Here is a 16,671-nt window from a genome sequence, read left to right as displayed (position 1 = left end):
ACACACATATACACACACACACTCCTGCAAATTCATGAATTCAACCACAATTATTAAAAACAAAGACATTGTTGGACAAAAATTATATATATATATATAATTATGTATATATAAATACACAATTCCCCGTTAAACAGTTTAACGGGTAAAAGCAGTAGTAGTGGTATGCAGCATAATCTTTTGAAATGATGTGTTGCGTTGTTCAGGAGTATATAGTTCACTAAACGTTGTTAGAGGGTATTATGATCAGTTCTAAAATAATGGTATAATTTTATTGTTAATAATCAAAAAAATAAGATATAAAGGGTGGAACAAAATATTTTAGAATAATCGTAAAAACTGCACTGAACACCAAGTAAATCCTCTGATTTGTGAGCATTTTTGGTCACACGTGACTCGTTGTTTTTGTCATCCAGACCGTGTGTGGTTAAAGGCTGAATATCAGTAAAGGGTTATTCAGTTAGGAGAGTGTTAGTGTAACATGTAGGAGCTGTCTTTGATTGGGATTGGCTGAGATGTTTATGTTTATGTGACAATCATGCCACAGTAGCAGCAGAGGATGCTTCAGAGCGCGGGCTGATGCATCATGGGACTTATTTTGTTGCAAACTGAAGGAGCCGCCTCGGTGGATTTGGGAGCTTCAGCTTGCTGTTGAGAAAGGTGTTTAATGGTTGGAAGCGTTGCAGTGAAGCAGCCTCACACCACCGACTCTCACCCATATCAGACCGCCTAATGCGCTCGTCCCTGGGCACCGTGACCCTCCCAAGGGCCCCGGGCGGCCCTCCGCCTCCTGCGCCCCACATCTGACCCACTCACAGCCGATGCGCGCTCTCCTCTCTTTCACGTTTTCCTGCTTTGTCTGCCATTTTTTACACTTCATCCCGAGATTAGTAGTCCTGCTCTGCGTAAAAACAGATGCTCTCAGCCCGGGCTCAGACGGTAGCAGTATCTGGGATGCGCGCGACCTGGTGGATTTTATTATTGTCCAGTTGATTAAGGAGACGCACTGACTGCCCGATCTTAGACCCTATGATACTTGACTGAATTTGTGAGTATTGTTTGTTTTTATTCTCAACTGACAAACTCAGTAGATTGCCTAGCAACATATTGAATTTTTTTTTTTTTAAGTAAAAGCACCAAATTAATAAACAATCTGCCTTGAAGTGCTATAAACTGCTCACACTTGCATGTGTTTTATACTGAGCTTCAGCTTCAGGAAGAATTTATCCTATCAATCTTGCTATAAATGTGCCAAATGAAACATTTATTCTTTCATTACTCTAAATGGATTTAAAAACCCTTTCTTAAAACCAAAAATGAAAGACATTTTATTCTGATGATTGATACTGGAACTTATTAGGACCATTTCAAGTATAAACACCTAGTTTGGCAGCCGGGACCTGTTCCAGCATGTCATGTTCATGCTGACATTTAGCTGCTGCAGATTCCACGGTTTTGCATGTAGCTGCAGTTTGTCATGCTTTCAAACAGTTCATTCATTCTCGTAGCTAAAAGTCTGGTCTTGCGGTTTGAGGTGGGTCGATGTGAGCTGGCATTTAAAGCAACAAGAAGCTGGTTGCTTGTGTGGAAGTGTCTTTTATTACGAGCTGCAGCTCAGACAGGACAGTGTGTGGTGGTAACAGGAGGGAAATGCGTCCTGGATGATGGTTATTAGACGCTGTTAAACCATGATTGATGAATAGATGTGTCATCATCCTGCAGCGGCATGACTTCACCCTGCAGATGCTCAGAACTCAGGCTGTGGGATGAAGTTCACCTATTTTTTTTAAAGAAAAGAGAATGATGAATTTTACCGCAGGGGAGGGGGTAATTCTAGTTGGAAAACGGTGCACTTTCTTTCTACTGATGCAGTCTGTTTTTATCCCATAGTTTCAGTTCAAGAGTCTGTAAATTATGCGCAAAGAGAATCACACTGACTTGTTTTGTGCGCAGTTATGTGTGTGTGGGTGTGTGTATGTGTGTATTAGAGGCAAATATAGAGAAGAGAGAAGGAGGCGCGCGCAGGCGGATTGGTTCCATGTGACCACAACAATACGAGCGGCGGCGGCGGCGGCGGCGGCGGCGGCGGCCCCTTTAAGAGACGTGGGTTAGTTTTTCTCTTTGGTTATCTAGCTGTATGAGTTTATGTAATATCATAAAGCTAGAGAACCGAATGTAGAAACTAATTCCGCTGTCATCACGGCGGAGCGAGCCGGAACCGGAGCTACAGGACGGGCTGCCGGAGCGGCAGGATGGATGGATGGACGGCTGGATGCAGCCCTGCACACACGGAGGACCGGCCGGGGGGGAGCAGCATCCGCGCATCGCAGCGAGAAACACCTCCTGCCTCCTTGGATGTTCATCTGTGCACAGAGGAACGCATTTTCTCCTCTGAAATAACCGGATTTATGGAGCTAGGTCTCACTGAGGAGGGATAGTTGGAGTGACAGCGGCTTCGTTCATTCAGATATGATGATGAAGAGGAGGAGGGGGAGGAAGGCTACCCGGCAGTGCTGTTTCTCTTAACAGAACATTCACTGTCAGTATGTGCTCTTATATTCATTGTAGTTCGATGAACAGCAGACATAAGGTGAGATAATTTCAGAGGCACCCGATTGGAGGACTCCTGGGAGTCACGTGTTCCATCAGTAGTCCCCCAATACTCCTTCCTGCTGGCCAGTTTAAAGGCTTTTATTTTGTCAGGATTCTGCACCTATGCATGCATTCTTTTAAAAGTTGGTTGCATCAGCTTCTTGCGCAGAAGTAGTTTGTTTCCAGCATAGGCGACATAGTCACACTGTGCTCTAAGTGGCTGAAATAGAAAATAATCCCAGTTTAAAGTGCTTTCCCAGGGCTTATGATGTGGCAACAAAACAGCAAAATGCCCACTATAGGTCATCAAAATCACAGGGAATGAAGTGGAAAAGAAGGCAGTGCTGCACCTCAGTAGATGTTTGTCAAAGGGATAACTTTATATCCCTGGATTTAGCCTGATTGATGTCCCCCATTAACAGCTCCTTCAGGCTTAATGTGCAAGAAAGGCAGGAAAAAAACAAAGGCTAGGAAGACTGAGCTCAAACATGCACTGTACAGTTTGGAACACTTTGCTGCTTTTACTTTTCAAAGATGCATTTTATTCCTCTCACTAACAAGTTGGAAGAAATTTGCTAACTGCAACTATAGGCTGAATTGTCTCCAGTGAATGTATTCATAACTGATAAAGCAGGCCGGCATGTCAACACACTTCAACTTCCACGACTGATGGGAAATTGCAGTGATTTTGAAGGCTGTAATGGTGGAAGGACAGGGTCAGCTGGGTCACCTAGAGATGTGTCTGATTTCCAGGCCAGCTTTCATATAACACTGTTTGGGCTACACATCGTCTCCACTTCGTCTCCGCTTCACCCGAGTCAAAGAGGAGCTGCCTGAGTGATAGCTTGTGCTCCGCGAGGAGCCTGTTGAATTTTAAACAAGCCAGTTTCATGCTAGCTGCTAAAATTGGTGTCTGCTTGTGTTTTAGTGCAGAGTTAGAGTGTAGCAGGCCCCCTGGTTTATACTGCGTCACAGACCTGGGCAGATGCTAGCAAGGGTAGTGCTTTTCTGGTGCCACACTGCTGTTTTTGTATCAGTTGCTTGCAATAGTCAAGCTATCAGTAGTAATTTTAGACTGTCAGTGTGTGCTGTGTATATCATTAGAAAAACATAGTCAATTAAAGGCCTCATATTCAATGAAGAAATGCATGTCACCTGGTGCCTAGGATGAAAGTGGACAGTAATAGCTATTTTAGTCAAACCTTGTAAATTATGTTTATATGAAATCAAATGCAACTTTAGTCTGTGTTGCAGATGACACTCAGCTACTACAACACACATTTTAACGCAATATCAATAGAATTGACAGAATTAGAGTCATTTCTGTGTTAGCTAATATAGATTAACAGTGGTGGTCATCTTGAATTGGGTTAATGCCAAAAAGAAAATCAGTTGTAGATGCACATCCAGTGATTACCTTCTGCACATTTCATAAAACCTTGTCCAGCAGTTCATGAGATATTTCATTAACAGACAGCCAGACAGGGTTGACACCAATAGTTGATGCTGACGTTTTAAACAAAAATATTGCACAATGTGTAGTGCTTTAAGTACAAGTTGGGGATGATGCTCAGCTACTGCGACACCAAATTTTAGCTTAATAACTGTGAAATTAACTGAGTTATAGCATTTTTTGTGTTTGCTAGGATCAGTTAGCTGCGTTGGCCATCTTTATTTGGGTTGGCTCTAAGTGAATTATCTAAGGCCCAGAATGCATACATTCAACTCGAGCATCTCACACAGCCTTAAAAAAACAATTTCACTGTGTGCAGATTCATTGAGCTGCATGCCTCTTATGTCCCTTTATAACGCATAGCTGCCATGCTAAGCTAGGCATTTATAACTCAGCATGATCCGTCAACTGCCTCCTCAGCACCGCCCTCCCAGATTGAGCCCTGTTGCAGCAGAAATTAATGCATTGCTGAAGGCTAATAAATGGAGGATATGGGGAGAGCCCCCTTTCAGATTCAAATGGAGTCTGGTGAGTGACTGAGAGGCAGGGGCTAGACGTGGGTTTTCCCACATTAATATGAGTCTGTCTGGGCCCTCTTTCCACCAACAGGAGGAGGCCCTAAACACCAGATGGAGCCCAGTCTAGACTAGCTTCCAGAGCACCTGCCATGGGGCTGCATTAAACATCGCATTGTCTCAGTGATTTGCACGTCTCCATTTGTATGTCTCCTTCAGTGTCTTTTATGGTTCCTCCAGCCTAGATTTATTCCGCGTGCATTATGATGGCAGCGTTAACAAAGTGACAGTAGCAGCAGAGGGTGTTAGGATGATGCAGAATGAATGATGAGGATATAAAACAGTAAGGGGAACTGGTCCATGCATGCATCTGTGCCCCTTCTCTTTGTCTGTGCAGTCCTGATAACATTTTCCTGTTGCACATATAGATGTAACGGCGAGTTTGCTTGTTGACAAAGATATTTGCGCAGAGCAGTTGTCCCATACACAGCAGAGCCATTGTTTTAGGTTTACAGCCCTGCTGCAAGCTCCCATCCTATAGATGTTATCTTGTTTTGTGTCACACTTGGCCACTAGATTGTAGACCTGCGTGTGTGAGAGTGCACATGTGTGTGCGCTACTGCACGTTGTTTCTGCAGCCTTAGTGCCTCATTTTTTGTCACTAAGGGGTCCAATAAACATGACAGGAGCTTGTGGACTGCAGGACAGGCCCCTCTTTCACATAGTGTGATGCACAGAGTTGCTTCCTCCCTTTAAAATATGTTAAACTCTGATTGTGCCACTTCTGTTTTGAAAAAATACGATTATAGTGTCATTATAGAAAAAAAGTGCAGAATTCAAATTGAATACTTTCTAAAGACACTTTATGTTGCATCACATATTACAGGACAATGAATAAAAAAACACTTTAAACCATATTATTATTATTATAATTGTTATAATAATAATAATAATAATAATAATAATAATAATAATTATTATTATTATTATTATTATTATTATTAATTATTAATTATTATTATTTCCCAGGTGAAATTCTCTGTCTGTTTTCTCAGTCCATATTCTTCCGTTATCAGTTTTCTATTATCGTTTTTACCTTGAATTGCAGTAGCCTATATAAACCTTTTTCTCTGAACTTATGTATTCTGGGTTTGGTAGCCTAGCAACAGCCTCTGACCCATGCAAGAGAACGAGGGGGGGGGAAAAAATGAAAGGCTGACATGCGGGCTTTAAACCCACGAAGGACGTCAGATTTCAGTGGATGTAATCTTTGAGCATTTTGTGTAATCGTTTGTGAGGTGCGTTTTTTTTCTATAGTGTGTATGGGTGTGTTAAAGAGATATGTGTTTGCTGGATTTACCACTCTCAGTTGCAATAGGAAACAGAAAAGAAACTTTCGACATAAAAATGGAAAAGCTTGGACTTTTGCAGGAAACAAGTAAATGTAAATTCCTGATCTGTCTTACTTTATTACAATACAAAAAAAACATGATATTTGTTGTTGTTAATTACTTTCAATTATTTTCAGTACAGCTCTTTTTTTTCTTTATTTTCTTATTTTTTAAGATTACAATGCTGTATCAGTAGTCTGTCAGATTTGAGAAAGTGTTCCTAAAACACTTATCTAATATTTTTTTTTAACAAATAAAATTTTGAACCTAACCCTTTTATCTTTTGACGTGATATTACAGCTTCATTTTGTAAATACAATTATTAAAAGGAAAATTATTTTCTTAAGAATTCTTGCTGAGTAACACCATTTTCTATTATTATTATTTTTATGTATAGTGCACAATAAAAAAGTTTATCTTGTGGGGAAATTCATATGTGTGCAAAAGCAAGAATATGGTTCAGACCACCCTCCCTCAAAATAATATTTCATGTTTTACAGGAATACACACATCAGCAGGCCTGTGAGTGAGAGTCAGCCGACCTCCTGCCCCGAGGAGCAAAGGTCAGCGACTGGGTCAAAATGTGGCTTCGTCATTCTGACGTCATGGGTGAGAACCACACTTCCGTGCAACTGATCTGCTGCTGTTAACAGACTTGAACTTGAACTTTTCTGCACACAGCTTTTAGATAAGCAGATGAAGCAGCTTTGCTTTAAGGCTTGCACAGAGAATGTTGCTCTTCATTTCACTGCAGTCTGTCTCTTGACACATAGTGGCCAAGGCTGGTGTGCCTCAAAGTTTGAACATGGACACTCATTTGTTTGCTCTGCTCCCTTTTTTATTCAGTGACACTTTTTTGTATTGTCTCATGTTGTTTGTTTGATTCTGATAAATGAATGTAAAAGCTATATTATTATTTCTTTTACCCAAGTTTTCTATTGCTGTAAATTTAGTATCTCATTTATTTGTGTGGGAAAATAAGATACCAAGTATATCAAAGCACACATTGTTATATAAAATACAAAATAAAAACAGTACATTAAGAATAAAATATCAAATAATATCAAATAATATCAAATCAGATCAAATTGTGGTGTTATATTAGGCATCATAGTTAGTTTTAAAAATGTTAAAAACTCATTGCCATGTCAAGAAAATCGGCCCAAAAGAATTAAGTCAGCAACAAAATCTGCACATATTTGTTTGCCATTTCAATGGCTAATGTGTTCTAAAATTTAAAAAAAACATTTGTAAATGGCTGCAAACTACCATGTGTGTGTTTGTTTACCTATGGAAACAGCTGAAGTGACTGAAAATAGGTCAACAATGGTGACGCCCATGGAAGAGCCACTTGGGAAGGAGAAGTCTGACAGTTCTGAAGTGTTAATACAGATTTACTCAGATTTGTTGAAGAAAATATGCAGATAAAAAAGGTTAGGTTGTTATCTTACTGGTCTAAAAGAAGTTTTGCAAAAGCTGCATGTGTTTGAATGCCGAGCTTTGACTTTATGGCGCTTCACCATCCCACTATTTATTTTTGACAGTCTTACTCGTTCTTTCTCTTTTCTCTTATACTTTAACCGAAACATCTTCTATGAGACTTTACGCTTGTCCAATTCTGCTATATTTACTCCCACAGACTACAGCGAGCCTCATGTAGATAAAAAAACACATAACTCAAGCTTCCACTTGGTTTGAAGCAGATTCTGCCAAGTGCTTTGTTTACATTGAGTGTGTACACACATTTTAGAATTGCATACCAGTAAATATGGAAAACTACTGGAGTAAACGCTTTCAAACTGCACCATTTCATACAGTTATGGATAACCTTATTAATGTTGGATTTTATGGTTTACGATAAGTAACTTTAATATCAGGACAATATAGTAACTTTTCCTTAGGCATACACTCTGTTACTGAACAAATACTTTCTAACCCTTTGGTTTCATTAAAACCTAAGAGCTGCTCATTTTGACAATAATAGTAAATTATCAATGTCATCTTGTTGTTTTTCTTTTGGCTGCTCCTTACTGTAGAGGCTGCCTTTGCAAACAAACTCGAATGAAAGATTTAGCAATTGTTTTACACCAGACACCCTTCCAGATGCAACTTGGGCTCAAACTTGCAGCCTCAAGATTGCAAGACCGCAGCACTGACCACCAAGCCACCACAGCCCTGTCAATGGCATCCTGTAGTCCTTGACAATCAACTAAAGACAAAATTGGTTGCTACAACTAAGTGTCACCTGCAAAGATTTCTACATTCAGTAGATTTTACACGGGGCAGGTCATGAATAAAAATAGAAAATAAAATAGGCCCCAAAACAGACCCCAGAGGGACTCCACTGTTAACATTTAACTAACAAGACTTTGCACTTTTAAGACATACTCTGTTACCTTTCTCTAAAACAAACATACCCAGCCAGCAATTTACTATTATTTACAGTATTTACAGTAAAACAGTAGTTTATATGTTAATATGGGATGAGGCACAGAATTGAAGGCTTTTTAATGTTCAAATACAGTATATGACAGATCCTAGTCATATAATTAGGTCACTCCTAATGTAATAAGCAAATTGTTAACCAGGATCTTCCTTCTCTAACGCCATGTTGTTTATAACACAATACATTTTCAACATGATAAACAGTTTTAAATTTTACAAGTTTCTCACACAATTTAGAGATGTGACTTGTAAGGCTAACAGGTTTATAGTAACCAGTGACAGTTCTGTTACCCTAAAGGTGATAGAAAGGTCCACAGTTGTTGTGTTGAACAAGGTGTGAAAAAAACTGCACTTCTCTCATTCTATCTATCCTTCCTTTTGCTTCTTATATTTGTCTCTGAACTCAAAACAAACAGCACTATATATAGATGTCTTTTTATTTTTTTCCCTTCAAAAAGCACTTCAGGAAGCCTATTTATACCTTCCAGGATTGTTTAAAAACCTTTTGTATTTATTTATATTGTAATTTTGTAATGATTGTGACTAAATGTCTTCTTGTGCTCAGAATACCTGCTCATTGCTTTGTTAGATTTTACTCAGTAATGCAAAATGATTACATGAACTTTAAGCTCTGCTTTCTAGCTGGCAAGACCTCTCGAGCTGTGTGTTTTCTTTTTCTCTCCCTCTAAAGAACACATTATGTTGAAGGTGATGGAAGTCAGAAACTCACTTTCCCTCTCAGTTTCCCTCTCAGTGTTGAGTGACACGACTAAAGATTTCCCTCGCTTTCCTAACTGCTGTGGCGGGCCATCAAGGCTGAGAACGCCACTCAGCTCGTGCATGTTCAACCTCCTGTGGAGAACAAAGTGGAGGGCGTGATGAAGGCAGCTCCGGAGCGGGAAGGAAAGGGAGCCAAAGCCCCTTATCCGTGGAGATTGAGGGCCGTCATTGGGGAGAAACAGAAGAAGTCATTTTTTTTTATTTCCCTTCAGGGTTAGATGAGCGTTCTGTGACATTGGCCTACTTCTATATCAGATTGCTCCCCCCACCCATCCTCTCTCTCTCTCTCTTGAGAAAAGAGGTTTCGTTTGAGAATCAGACAAGAGAAGATCAGAAGAGATTTCACAGCCTGTGGCTATCCTCCTCCGTAGTGTTCGACCACCTCTTAAACCGTCTTCGCTTTGCCTCGGCTCGATGAGGGCTGCTTAGTCAATATCATATCCACAAACTAGTTAAATCAATGCAAACAAGCTTTGGCTGGACATGAGCTTTAGAAGTGGAGGCGTAGCTACGGGCTATATTTGATACAGAGATGCATCAATCCAGAAGTGACACTCTTCACATTTTCTTTGTATTCATAACAGCAAAATTAAGAGCTTGCGCGCACACGTCTGCAGCCGTGCTCCATCTTCCCTTCCAGGATCCTGATCCAGCTTTGGTTTCCAGTCGTTTCTATAGGAAGTCCAGGCAGGAGGGTGTATGATTTTGCACATTGCTTCCACAGCTGAGCACTCTCATGTATATGGAATGACTCAAAGAGAGAGGGGAAGCAGTAATCCGCTCATTTACGGTACCTCAGATCCAGTCTGCCATCTCTCACTCCCGCATGTACATCTGTGTACCATATCTCCCTCCCCTCTGATGCTTCTTCCATCCTCATTTGGGCCCATCTCGCCATCGCCTCTCCTGCTCGGCCACCCCAGAGAAACCAATTCAGACCGCTGCTCCACACCGTCATGGCATGTTGGCCAAGGGAGATGGAGTTCTTTCAGGTTCTCGGCTACAACCGCCCTCACCTCCTCTCCTCATCGCTGCCACCCTCCACCACCACCACCTCAACACCCACACTGCTTCTGAACATTTCCTCAGCACGCCTGGTGTATCAGCTGGGCAGCCAGTCAGATTACTCCTGAGAATCTGTTGGAATTATTCTGCACATTTTGTGACCTTTCTATGTTCTTTTTTTCCTTTATTGCAAGTATGCGTGTGCGTGTGTGTGTGTTCTATTTCTGCTCTGCTGTTGCATATAGTTATTTTGGCACATTGTTGAGTGCATGTGAAACAACTGAAGTCACAATTATGTATTTAAACAGACTAATTGAAAAGTCTACCCAAAGTAAAGAGTCTTTAACACTAAAATCAAACACATTAATGTTTCTCTGTGAAGAAAAATAGTGAGACTCAGGTACCCAAATGGTAATTTGCACATGTATTTGTCATGCTTAACTCATAAAGGGACGTTCTAGTGTAGCATCAGAGTATGACCCGATGAAACACTAAAAAGAGTAATGTTAAACACTTTGAATAAATAGTAAAAGTGGTTTTAAGTACAGTTTTGACAACAAAGAACTGGTTTAAGCCAGAAAACATCCAGACAGCTGTATCATTGAGGGGACAAAGTGCTAAACCTACATCACGAAAAAAAATGTTATCAGCTCTTATTTTCTCTAACAATGAAATTAGGATTTTTCTGAAAAAATACATATTGCCGGCTGGCTTGCATTGAAAAGTTTTAAAGAGAAATCTGACGTGATCTGTTAGAGCTTATAGTATGTGTTGGGGATGGTTCTCATCTACCACCATACCAAATTTTAACTCAGTATATGTTAAATTAATCCCAAGAGTTATGAATTAACTGTGAGACTCTTAAAATTTAGTTTGAATGATACTCTCTGTAGTATGTGGGGAATTAATTGTTTTAAATGAATGTATGTGATGAAAGGAAGAATGCCTGTGTGAGCAAAAGCTCTCAGCTATGACATAAATCAAAGTCGTAATTCATCAAAAAAGAGAAGAAATATGTAAAAGTAAATTAACTAGAGGCGGGTTTGAAGAACAAAAGGGAGATTCAAACTTAGAATAAACTCCCAAGGTATAGAAGAATGTAAAATTAAGAAGTTTGTCTATTAGAAAGAATATACTGCAGTGTGTGGAGCATAAGTGACCCATAAGTACTCTTCCAGCATTGTTTTATTATTTTCTGCTTAAAGCACAGAGGCCTCTGGCTTCTCACTGGCTGAATGGTGGCTGCATTAAAGATTGGTGGTGGCTGTGATGGTGGGGTGCAGAAGGGTGACGAACAGAGGAGGGAGGGACGGGGGGCTTCCCTGAAAGGCAGCAGGCTACAGAGTGAATGAGAAAAAAAAGGGGGTGGGTGGGGTGCATTAGCGGTGGAGGCAGGTTGGTGGGGGGGTATCAGCGGGGGCCTCCATTGGTTCAATGCAACGGCCGAAGCAGCTGTGAAAAGAGGTCTCCCCTTTTTCCCACGCCCAGTGCGATGCAGAGACCCTGCTTCAGCCGGCCAGGGTCAAGTCACAACTCCAATACACGCACTGAACCTGTGGGCTCGCACAATGCACAGCTCATTTATTCTATGCATGCACACATACTTGTACGCACAGAGCGAGCAGGCAGCCTCTGAGACAGAAGAAGGTGGTGGTGGGGGGTTTGCTCAGGGTATAGAGACACTGATTTCTCGACCGTTGACAGGCTCTGCTTCATCTTGGATTGTGCAAATTAAGAAACTGCAAGTGCAGGAAAAAAAAAAAAAAAAAACGGGCACAGCTGTCACCGTTACACTTTGTGGCCCTGCAATTTGAATTTGAAACTCATGGATGTGTTTTACGCTTTCAAAGAAAATCAAAAGTCTTCTTTATATAATGATGTGGTTTCTTTACTGTATTTGCTTGCGATTGGCCGCAGCACAAAACTTCCTGGCTTCTTCTCTTCACATGTTTATATGTCAGTCATCATTTACAGACTATAATCATATTCCAGGGAGAGTCTGTGTGTGTAAATGCTTTGTCCTGAACCCCCCCCCCAGCAACACCACTCTAGTGCCAGATGCCCTGCTGTATTGTGCTGGTGCTTGGAGAGGGGGTGCAGAGTGGGGCAGACAGGGGAGCAAACCCCCTTTTTTGCTCTGTCTGTCTCCCTGCACCTAATATCACCCTCATTGTTTGTCTGTTGAGTCTGAAACTTAAGTGTGGGAAGGCAAAACATTCGGGATGCGAAGGGGGTCGTGGCAATGGTCTAAGTTCAAGGAGGGGTTCGGGGTTGGAAAGGGGGTATTTTGGGGGGGTTGATGAGTAGGAAAGGCGGTGTCTGGTCTGAGAGGGGTCAGTGAGTGGCCTTGAGCAAGAAGCAATAAGTGTATGATACGTGTGGAGGAGGTGGCTGTGTGTTTTCAGGATGGGGTCCTAGCAACTTTAATGCAAAGTAGAACTTAAATGAATTTGTTCTGGAGTCCAAATTGCTTAGTTGGTCTCATAAAAGGCCAAAACGGGGAGGATATGAATAAAAGAGTGAAGAAATAAAACCTCTGTGGTTTGTTGTGAATTCCTTTAAGTACAAAAGTTGTAAAGTCAGAAAATATGCCACGTTAAGCAAAACTACATAATATGTGATAAATATATGATAATGTGACTACTGTAATTGTGAATTTTAGTGCTCTCACTTTAAATAATTTGGGAGGCATTAATCTTTACATTTGTGTTTTATGTGAGGTTACGCCTCTTCCTGTTTGGGAATTACTTAGTGAATGTGTTTAACGGAAACTAAAGTACTTTAATAAACCAAGATGGAAACTTCATTATTATTACAGTAAAAAGCGATAAAATAAAATCAAATAGAACTTGTAAAAAAACATTTAGAGCATTTAGATCAATTGTAATGTACCTATAGGCCTTATTTGCTTTCCAACTTATAGGTTAAGGGTAAATAGAAAAAAAACTCTTCATGTTATTGTCAGTGAAGTCCAGCATATCTTACCTTGGGCTTTTATTTCCAAGAAGATTTATTATAATGTTAAAATTGGTGTAGATATTAAATATATTTGCATATATTGTAAATATTTTTATATGCCAACAAAAAGTCACGTTTGAACAATTTCAACCTTGTTTTAAGTAGTTACACAATATGTTGTAGATTTAAGAATCCTTGTAATTTAATACGCTGTAATATGAATCTGATTAAAGTGCTTTATTCACATGGCAGGGAAGTTAAAAGAGTACATTCAGCATTCTATTCTTATATTGCTGCTTATTTGCCCTTTTTGAGCATGTTCCATAAATCTGTAGCACTCTTTATTTACATCAGCATCAAAATCTACAAAAAAAAAATAAACTAGTTAAAACCCATGTTAGGTTTGTTTTTTAAAATGTGGATTACTGGTAACATAAATATGTATCTTTTCTTCTCGATTTCTGAAAGAACTTTATGGAGAATGACAACTTTCTGAAATCAGTGACCACCAGCAAACAGAGAGCAGGTTTCAACTTAAGACACAAACTCAAAACCTTTTGTCATTCATCGCTTGTCAGTTTGGACTCCAGCTGAAGTATTTTTTTTTTCCTACCTTCTCTCCCTCTTCCTCTTTCTTTCCATCTCCTTGGCTGTGTGGAGAGGTGATAGCGTTGGGAGACAATGGAGGAGACTCACTTAATTAGCCGAACGAGAAGATGCATTGTGGCAATTACTGAGCACAAAGGGACGGGGAAGTATGGCTCTGTAATGTGCTGCTGCGTGCATTTGCCTGGCTGTTGAAGCCCCGAAGGCAGGTAGGCCTTTATAGGCAGAGTGAAGGCAATAACAATGGAAGACAGGATGTACTCCACGTGTAGAGCCCTTTCCAGTCCTTTTTTTTTTTTACAAACAGGGACAATAGATGCTGCGGTCTCTTAAAGGCTGCAAATGTTGAAATGTTGAATTATGGGCTTTAAATGGACAGGATTAAAGGTGTTGAGGCTAGGATTTTATAAAGAGCTTTAATATCTCGAATAAATAATTACTTAGTCAGTTACTTAGATCACAGTGAATTTGTTAATAATCTTAGGTTATCAAATAGACTGTTAGCTAACAAGAAATATGGGAAATTACATACTCATAAAACAATTTATCTAAATGACTTGACATATACAGTCTATTCAGGATAAATGTAGAGCTTTTCTTGTCTATGTTGAAAGAAACTAATGCTCATAAAAAACTAAATATTGGTGTTATTTTTGCATAATAGAAAATTAGAAAACTTGTATTTGGCCTAACAAATGCCAAGTTGTTTTAAAGTCATTCTGAATGGTTTGAAAAACAATTTTAAAAAAGTGTTCTGCTTTTAAGTTAAAATTAAAATTCAACAAATAACAATCTGTCATAAAATTTTAACCTATAAGCAAATATTAAATGAAACCACAGTAACATTTAAAGAGTTTACAGGCTGAAACAACATTTAAGGAAACTATTTAGTCATTGCTAAATTGTTGTTTTTAAATAACTCATCTAAAAACAATTTAAAAAGTTGGCATGTGAAGTTTTTTGCCATCTAATTACCACCGTTTAGCTTAAAGAAATCATTTGAAGTGGGGCTCTGTTGAAAGCAAATAATATCTTACCTGTTGTAGATAGTTCTTTGAAAGACTTAAGTTTGGAAAAATAGAGTTTAATTCTGACCACATTGACAAGCTAATGGATAATTCAAGTTTGGCCAAGACTAACATGGATGTTTCCTGTTTTAAAACAACTCCAATCTCAAATCTTTCATAGCAATTTATGCAAACACCATTTTATAAACCTTTCCACTGCTGTAAAGGAATTGCTACAGCTAGCTGTGGCTGCTATTTGTGTTTCTGAATAATCATAGAAAACATTGTAAATGAATGTGTGATGCAAAATCGACAGTAATGAAAAAGTTTCTAAAATGGTGTTTGAGTAAAAATGGTGCATTAAATTTTAAAGTCAGGAATTGTTTTAAGATGACAGCAATTTACTTTGGCCTTGGCTTCACTCAATACAGTTGTTGTTTCGTCAACCTGGTAAGAATTAATCACTTCTTCTTTAAACTGAGATTGTTTAAAGCACTATCGACAACAAGTATGGTAAAAAATCTGAAGCATGCTTTCATTAGCCACAGTAAATGTTAGCTGAAAACAGCTTTGTCAGCTCAAGAAATGAGAAGATTCTTTTTGTTTAATGTTGAATAAGTTAAAGAATTTCAGCTGTTAAATCTTCTTATTAGTAATTGTTAAGCGTTTAATCAGACATAACAACAGTTAACTAAAGAGGCCAGGCAGTAATAGTAAATTGTCAAAGATGGATAATGCTCATTAATTTCATAATTTATGAATTAACCATTTTCTTGTAAAAAATTATTCAGGCTTATTTTTTTCATTAATGTTTCAGTGAAACTTCAGATGAAACCAAGGGTTTCACAGGTTAGCACTCCACCAGCTGTAATATTACCTAAAACATTATTTCTTCATTCAGCTTTTATCCTTCATCAGGGTCAGCATAAAACATTTAATATAATGCATTTGAATGGAACAAACGTAACAACTCCAATGTTTAAGATTAGCATAATGTGTTTAACAAAATTAATTAATTTAACATTTATTTGATCAGTAAACATGTAGAGTGAGATAAACAAAACGTGTTGATTTGTATGAAGGTATATCAATTAATGTGAATGCATCAAATGTTTAAAATAGATTAAAATATAATATTAGCTACAGTGGTTATGTGCTAAAGTTTTAGAACATCAATACAAAAACAAAGGGTTATTTGTATAAATTTAACATAAACAGGAAATTGTACCTATGCTTTAACATACACAAAAGTGTAATTTTACTACTCACATTACAATTTGCAATTTAAAACTCAATATTGTATCCCCCCATGAGGATTGTAGGTCTTTTAACTGAAAATAAATGTGCTCTAGATCTTTCCAACATGTTATTAGCATTACTTTTTTTTGCATGCTCCAATTAACCCAAAAAATGTTCCCATTTCTTGATGAGTTATTCTCTAAAGTATGTGTAAATCATGTTTATAAGTTTTCAAATTCAACAAACAAACTCAAAGAACTTCTAAGTCATGAGAAAGTAGATTCTTCTGCGCCTATATGCTTGACCCAGTTGCATAACACGAAATGACCGTCAATTTCATTTCCTTTGCTTTTTTTCCCCCCCATCCACATTATTTCTATCCCTGGTTGTCCTGTTGCTTTGTATCAAACGGGACATGCTGCTTACTATTTCTGGATGGCTATGAGTGGACCACAGCTCGCTTCACATTATGCATGTGTGTATGCGCGCGTTTGTGCAGAGTTGGGTCTTGCAGAGAGCATTCTCCTCTTGTGGAGTGGCCTGAGGGGATTCCTTTCATGAAGTCAGATAACATCCAGGCGACCCCCTCTTCCCTTTTTTATAAGAGTTCTTTAACCTTGATAAATGAAGCAGAGGCAGGAAGGGAAGGTGGTAGAGAGAAGGGGGGGGGGGGGGGGGGT

The 16,671-nt window shown here is 39.1% G+C and overlaps 1 long non-coding RNA gene across 10 annotated transcripts in view; it reads left to right on the top strand.

Moving 5' to 3' along the window:
• LOC108230722 overlaps window positions 1–16,671 on the top strand; it is a 50,616-nt gene that overhangs the window by 7,082 nt on the left and 26,863 nt on the right. For 8 of the 10 annotated variants that reach the window (XR_001808370.3, XR_001808372.2, XR_001808371.2 and 5 more), the window contains one exon: window positions 6,452–6,560. This is a non-coding gene — a long non-coding RNA (uncharacterized LOC108230722). Of the gene's footprint in view, window positions 1–688; window positions 1,049–2,221; window positions 2,591–6,451; window positions 6,561–16,671 lie in introns of those variants that run through there. The other 2 variants (XR_001808377.3, XR_001808373.3) reach the window with 2 other exon arrangements.

The sequence above is a fragment of the Kryptolebias marmoratus genome, linkage group LG24 (genome assembly GCF_001649575.2).
Source record: "Kryptolebias marmoratus isolate JLee-2015 linkage group LG24, ASM164957v2, whole genome shotgun sequence".
Lineage (NCBI taxonomy): Eukaryota > Metazoa > Chordata > Actinopteri > Cyprinodontiformes > Rivulidae > Kryptolebias > Kryptolebias marmoratus.
This window is presented reverse-complemented; position numbering and strand designations above follow the sequence as displayed.